Genomic DNA, 6,977 nt, shown 5'->3' on the forward strand with positions numbered 1-6,977 from the left:
ATATATCAAAGTTGCTCGGGTGGATCTATTGTGGTTCAAGACTTCAAGTTGCTCAGGTGGATCTAATCAAGACAACTTTTTGACCATCTTCCATTTCAACTGCAGCAATGTGGGGTGGCGCATGTGGAGTAGGAGGCAGAAGAGAAGATGGAGAAGGTGGTTATTCCGGCCTTACGTTGAGTGTTCAATATGGGGTATATGAAAATACTTGAGTTGAAGAAGATCCGGTACTGGAGATAAATGATTGAGGAGACGCATGACTTAAATAAAAAGAGTTGTGAGAATATGAAATGAGGAAATTACTGTTTCTGATTAAGTCTTAATCTAAAGACGACATTTGTATGACGCTTGCATTCACGAATTGAAGAAACTGCTGTCGAACACCTTTGTTGGTTGCAATTATCCGACAAACATCATTTCAAAAGTAGCAACACATATTTTATTCTTAAAAAACATATTTATTCCATCTAAAAACATATTTTTATTCCGTGGCAACGCACGGGCAGCCAACTAGTACTTTTAAGGGTGGAATACCAAAGGAACTTGGAGATCTAGGGGTACCCACTATACCATGCTCCATTAAAAGAAACTATGTTAAATCTACTTTATCTGATTTTGGAGCCGGTATTAGTGTTATGCCTCTCTCTTTATATCGTAGACTTGAATTGAATAAGTTGACACCTACTGAAATATCTCTGCAAATGGCTGATAAATCAACTGCTATACCTGTCGGTATTTGTGAGGATGTGCCTCTTGTGGTTGCAAACGTTACTATTTTAACGGACTTTGTTATTCTTGATATTCCCGAGGACGATAGTATGTCTATTATTCTTGGAAGACCCTTTTTGAATACTGCAGGGGCTGTTATTGATTGCAACAAAGGCAATGCCACTTTTCATGTTAATGGTAATGAGCATACGATACACTTTCCGAGGAAACAACCTCAAGTCCATAGTATCAATTCTATTGGAAAAATTTCAACAATCACTATTGGAGGTTTTGAATTTCCTCTTCCTACTGTCAAGAAGAAATATGATATTCTTATTGTTGGGGATGTGCATATCCCCGTTGAGGTAACCTAGTGTTATTCAAAAATTCTCCGGTTTCATGTTATTCGAAATGAGTTTGTTAACAAGACCTAATCAACCTTGTTAGTGGATTCCTTTTGATGAGCATGAGATGGATTAATTTAGAAAACACAACTCTCTGTACCCTCTTTTTTTACTTTCTGTTATTTATATTAAATAAAGAAAAAGTAGTATTTTTTCTATCAGTTTTCTGAATTATCCATGCAATGAAAAATACCCGAAAATAAAGTTCTCCAAATGCCCTGAAATTTAAATATGATTTTTTCTAGAATATTTGAGAATATCTGGCACTGAGAACACAGCAGGGGGAGCAAGCACCTAGCGATGAGGGTCCAGGGCGCGCCCCCCCTGCCTCATGGGCCCATGATGGCTCCCCTCCACTTATTCCAGCTACCACTGTGACGCCCCCGATTTGACCGTACACTAATCATGCACGCAAATGTGTACGATCAAGATCACGGACTCACGGGAAGATATCACAACACAACTCTACAAATAAAATAAGTCATACAAGCATCATAATACAAGCCAGGGGCCTCGAGGGCTCGAATACAAGTGCTCGATCATAGACGAGTCAGCGGAAGCAACAATATCTGAGTACAGACATAAGTTAAACAAGTTTGCCTTAAGAAGGCTAGCACAAACTGGGATACAGATCGAAAGAGGCGCAGGCCTCCTGCCTGGGATCCTCCTAACTACTCCAGGTCGTCGTCGGCGGGCAGCACGTAGTAGTAGGCACCTCCGGTGTAGTAGGGGTCGTCGTCGACGGAGGCGTCTGGCTCCTGGACTCCAGCATCTGGTTGCGACAACCAGAAAGAAAGGAAAGGGGAAAAGGGGGGAGAAAGCAACCGTGAGTACTCATCCAAAGTACTCGCAAGCAAGGAACTACACTACATATGCATGGGTATATGTGTAAAGGGCCATATCGGTGGACTGAACTGCAGAAATGCCAGAATAAGAGGGGGATAGCTAATCCTGTCGAAGACTACACTTCTGGCAGCCTCCGTCTCGCAGCATGTAGAAGAGAGTAGATTGAAATCCTCCAAGTAGCATCTCCAAGTAGCATTTCCAGGTAGCATCTCCAAGTGCATCTCCAGTCGCATCGCATAGCATAATCCTACCCGGCGATCCTCTCCTCGTCGCCCTGCGGAAAAGCGATCACCGGGTTGTCTGTGGAACTTGGAAGGGTGTGTTTTATTAAGTATCCGGTTCTAGTTGTCATAAGGTCAAGGTACAACTCCAAGTCGTCCTGTTACCGAAGATCACGGCTATTCGAATAGATTAACTTCCCTGCAGGGGTGCACCACATAACCCAACACGCTCGATCCCATTTGGCCGGACACACTTTCCTGGGTCATGCCCGGCCTCGGAAGATCAACACGTCGCAGCCCCACCTAGGCAAAACAGAGAGGCCAGCACGCCGGTCTAAACCTAAGCGCACAGGGGTCTGGGCCCATCGCCCATAGCACACCTGCACGTTGCGTACGCGGCCGAAAGCAGACCTAGCCTAGTGGCGTTCCAGTCCAATTCGGCGCGCGCCGCTCCGTCGCTGACGTCTGAAGTGCTTCGACTGATACCACGACGTCGGGATACCCATAACTACTCCCACGTAGATGGTTAGTGCGTATAGGCTCGTAGCCGACTCAGATCAAATACCAAGATCTCGTTCAGCGTGTTAAGTATCCGCGAACGCCAAACAGGGCCAGGCCCACCTGTCTCCTAGGTGGTCTCAACCTGCCCTGCCGCTCCACCACAAAGTAACAGTCGGGGGCCGTCGGGAACCCAGGCCCACCTCTACCGGGATGGAGCCACCTGTCCTTTCAGCCCCCTCGTCAGAATCACTTGCGGGTACTCAATGAGCTGACCCGACTTTAGTCACCATCTGTATAGTATGTATGTATGTATAGTATATACCCGTGATCACCTCCCAAGTGATCACGGCCCGATAGTATAGCAAGGCAGACTGACAAGAATGTAGGGCCAATGATGATAAACTAGCATCCTATACTAAGCATTTAGGATTGCAGGTAAGGTATCAACAGATGTAGCGACAATGTCAGGCTATGCATCAGAATAGGATTAACGAAAGCAGTAACATGCTACACTACTCTAATGCAAGCAGTATAGAGGAGAATAGGCGATATCTGGTGATCAAGGGGGGGGCTTGCCTGGTTGCTCTGGCAAGAGAGAGAGGTCGTCAACTCCGTAGTCGAACTGGTCAGCAGCAGCGTCGGTCTCGTAGTCTACCGGAGAGAAGAGGGGGAAGAAATAATGAATACAGAGCAAACAAAGCATCACAAAATATAACAAGGCAATACGCGGTGTTCGGTGTGCCCTAACGCGGTAGTAGGTGATACCGGTGAAGGGGGAAAACATCCGGGAAAGTATTCCCGGTGTTTCGTGTTTCCGGGCAGAGGAGCCGGAGGGGGAAAGTTGCGAGTTCGATAGGTTAGGGGTGTGTGGCGGACGAACGGACTGCGTATCCGGATTCGTCTCGTCGTTCTGAGCAACTTTCATGTTGAAAATATTTTAATCCGAGTTACGGATTAAAAGATATGATTTTTAAAAGATTTTAATAATTTTGGAATTTAATTATTTATTTAATTAATTCGAAAAAAATGTATTTATGACGTCAGCATGATGTCATGCTGACGTCAGCAGTCAACAGGGGTTGACTGAGTCAACCCTGACATGTGGGTCCAGTGGGACCCACCTGTCATTCTCTAATTAAATTAATTAGGGTTTAGGTTAATCTAATTAGGATTAATTAACTTAATTAATTAATTAATTAATTAATTAATTACTTAATAATTAATTTTATTAAATCATTTTTAATTTTATTAATTATATTTATTGTTTTTATTTATTTTATTATTTACTTATTTTTATTTTATATTTAATTAAACTTTTCCTTTCCTTTCCTTTTCTTTTTTTTTTATTTTCTTTTCTGTTTTTATTTATTTATAAACACTTAGGCATTTTATAAAATTGTGAACCTTACACCATAATTATCTTTGTAATATTTGGCAACCACCGAACATTTTTATTTTAATTTTTAAAAACTTTTATTGTTTTCTTTTATTTAAATTTTGAATTTGTTTCGGTTCTGAACTATCGAGAGTTTATCACAGTAACCGTGGTGACGTGGCATCATTAGCGGGGAATCACTGTAGCTTAATTACCCGGGCGTCACAATTCTCCTCCACTACAAGAAATCTCGTCCCGAGATTTAGGATCGGTTATAAGGGGGAAGGGGTCTGGTTACGAAATTCTAACGATTCTTCTCGATCATAGTAGCTCTTCTCGAAGAGGTCGACCCATTACATTGATGTCTTCAGTCCTCTCCTTCAGGTCATCATGATGAAGTTTGTCGTCCTTTCTTCGGGGTTCCATCGTACTTACGAAAGGATAAAGGGTGGGTATTCCGAGAGAATGGACCTCTGCAGGTTTGACTATCTGGTCGATAACATCGGGGAGGGTGGCGGAAGTAACTCTCGAATTGAAACTTAAGAAAATATCAAGAGCAGAGTAAGGAGGTATCCTGGGAAGTTTCGAGCGGGCAGGCAATCGTTCGATGTCTGATATGTGGCGTGAAAGGGGTTCGAAGCCACGAGAATAAGTATTTGTCTGATACCAGATTGAAGGTGGCTCATGAGTTACATACGAGGCCACGCGCGAGGAACAACCTTGGGTACAGGGGGGTACAGGAGAGTCAGGTTTCGATCCTGTGGAACTGTGGGTTATGGGCCCACCATGTGGATTAAAAGTAGGAAGGACAGTGACATCTTGCACGATCATGTAAGCAAGGCATGCCAGAGGATAGTCTGTCGGTTATGTCGGCAACAACATCGGTACCAAGGGCGAGGGACGAAGAGAACCATTTTCCTGCTCGTTGAACGAGGCGGGCCAATAGGCAAGGTTCTCGTCCATCGGTGGCTACCGAAATGTCATCAACAATAGTAACAGGGTCTTACTGACACGGTCGTACACCAAGGTGTTTACATAAGCAGAAGAATATTACTGCTTAGATCATATAGACCTCAAGAAAGGTTAAACCAAACAATGGAAAGGACATATGATTATCAGATTAAACAGAACAATGGAAAGGAAATTATGTTTAAACACATATTTCAAGGGTATATCCTTCCCAAGGACAAGCAGAGCATGATATCCATGTCAGGATATAATGTAGAAAACTCTTTAGGTAGGGGAGAGAATTTTCATGATATTGCCCATACAACGGTGTTTGGGTAATTGAGCAAGAAACATTTAACATTGGGCTTCAAATGGTCTTGTTGAAAATCGGAGTACCATTGACATGCTTCGAGATAGCATTGACAGGGTCTTCAGGTGAAGATCCGACTTTAGAAACACGAAGGATCCATCAAGAATAACTTGCAGAATAAGTCTTACAATTTCCCCATGGATGAACGGATAACCTTGCTGAAAAGGAATCTATAGTGATAGGTCCTCCAGCCGAGGGGGGGGTGCTAGGCATGACATCATGTTACCGGTTCATCAAAGGATCAACATCATAACTCTTGGAAAGTTGTCCCAACCATCATATCCGACCAAGATTCAGATCCGATTGGTGTCATGATACCTCAGACTCAGGATGTCCGAGAAGAAAAGCTGCGGCACATATCAACGAAATGACATTGTAAGATTCTCGGGAAATGAACTATGAAGTGATTTCCGTTATCAAGAGTTCATCATTAACCCAAGGAGAGGACAAGGAGGTGTCTGGTGAACTCAACGGCAATTCACCGAGATTCCCCAAAAGATGGATTTCCACCATTAAGTGAACAAGGAGATAACATTTGTTAGATCAAATGATATAAGGAAGTATGCTCGAGGAAAACATACACAATTAAACACTGGTTGAAGGGTGCGCCCGAAGTACGGGTTGGGTTGCACGACCAATGTTACAATGGTGATTCAATTAGCGAAGTACTTAGAATGAACTATGGCCCATTCACTTAAAAGCAATAGGGTTGTTAGAAGTTTTGAATTCACACGTCATAGCTCCATTGTCGGTATTCCGGTTGAAAACAATACGGGGACCAAGGAATGAACGAAGATGGCAAGAAGTATTATGATATCAAGAATTTTTAAGAGGTGGTGAAATTCTCACCACATTCTTGACAAAAAGAGATGGTAATACTTCCGAGGTAAGGAAGATCAACTGCTGGGTAGCAGTGATCTCAAGGTTTACACAAAACACGAACAAGTTGTGTTGAACGGAAGGCAATACGGTGGTCGATGAGAACAGGAATCATCGAGGGGCAAGGATGGTATTACCCATTATGAATTCAATTGAATTCCTTGAAGAGCTCATAAGGTTGATGATGACCACGACACAATTGTCGAGAGATTTCATGCAGATGTAATCGATCGGCGACGACATCAAGTCAAAGTAATGATGAAGTGAAAGGTTATAGGAACCAAGGGTATGACACAAACTCGAACTCAAGTTTGATGTTCAAGGTGAAACGATATGACGAGGAAGATCGATGCAAGATTAGCTCATCGTCGAAATTTGTGCTCCGGAAAGGACCAAGTAGCACAATTAAAATTAGCATGGTAAGGATGTAGCCGAACAGGCTAGAAATGACGCGATCGGGTACAAACTCGTACATAAAGAAGATTATCAAAAGTTGTTGAACCATAGTGCAGACTCGGTTCACATATCGGTGTTCTCGGTTGACGACAACCCAGAACCTAGGAAAATTGGAATCGGTGAGAAATAACAGTTGACGAAGAACCCATAAAAAGTTATGCAGTTCCATGATATTTTCGAGATACCAGAGTGTAATACTCGATGGTAGATCAGAGTAAGGGTTGGACTGGGGGTATTGCTCTACAGAAGACAAGTGCTTAATCTTGCAC

Source organism: Triticum dicoccoides, chromosome 7A, assembly GCF_002162155.2.
Source record: "Triticum dicoccoides isolate Atlit2015 ecotype Zavitan chromosome 7A, WEW_v2.0, whole genome shotgun sequence".
In the NCBI taxonomy this organism is placed as follows: Eukaryota; Viridiplantae; Streptophyta; class Magnoliopsida; order Poales; family Poaceae; genus Triticum; species Triticum dicoccoides.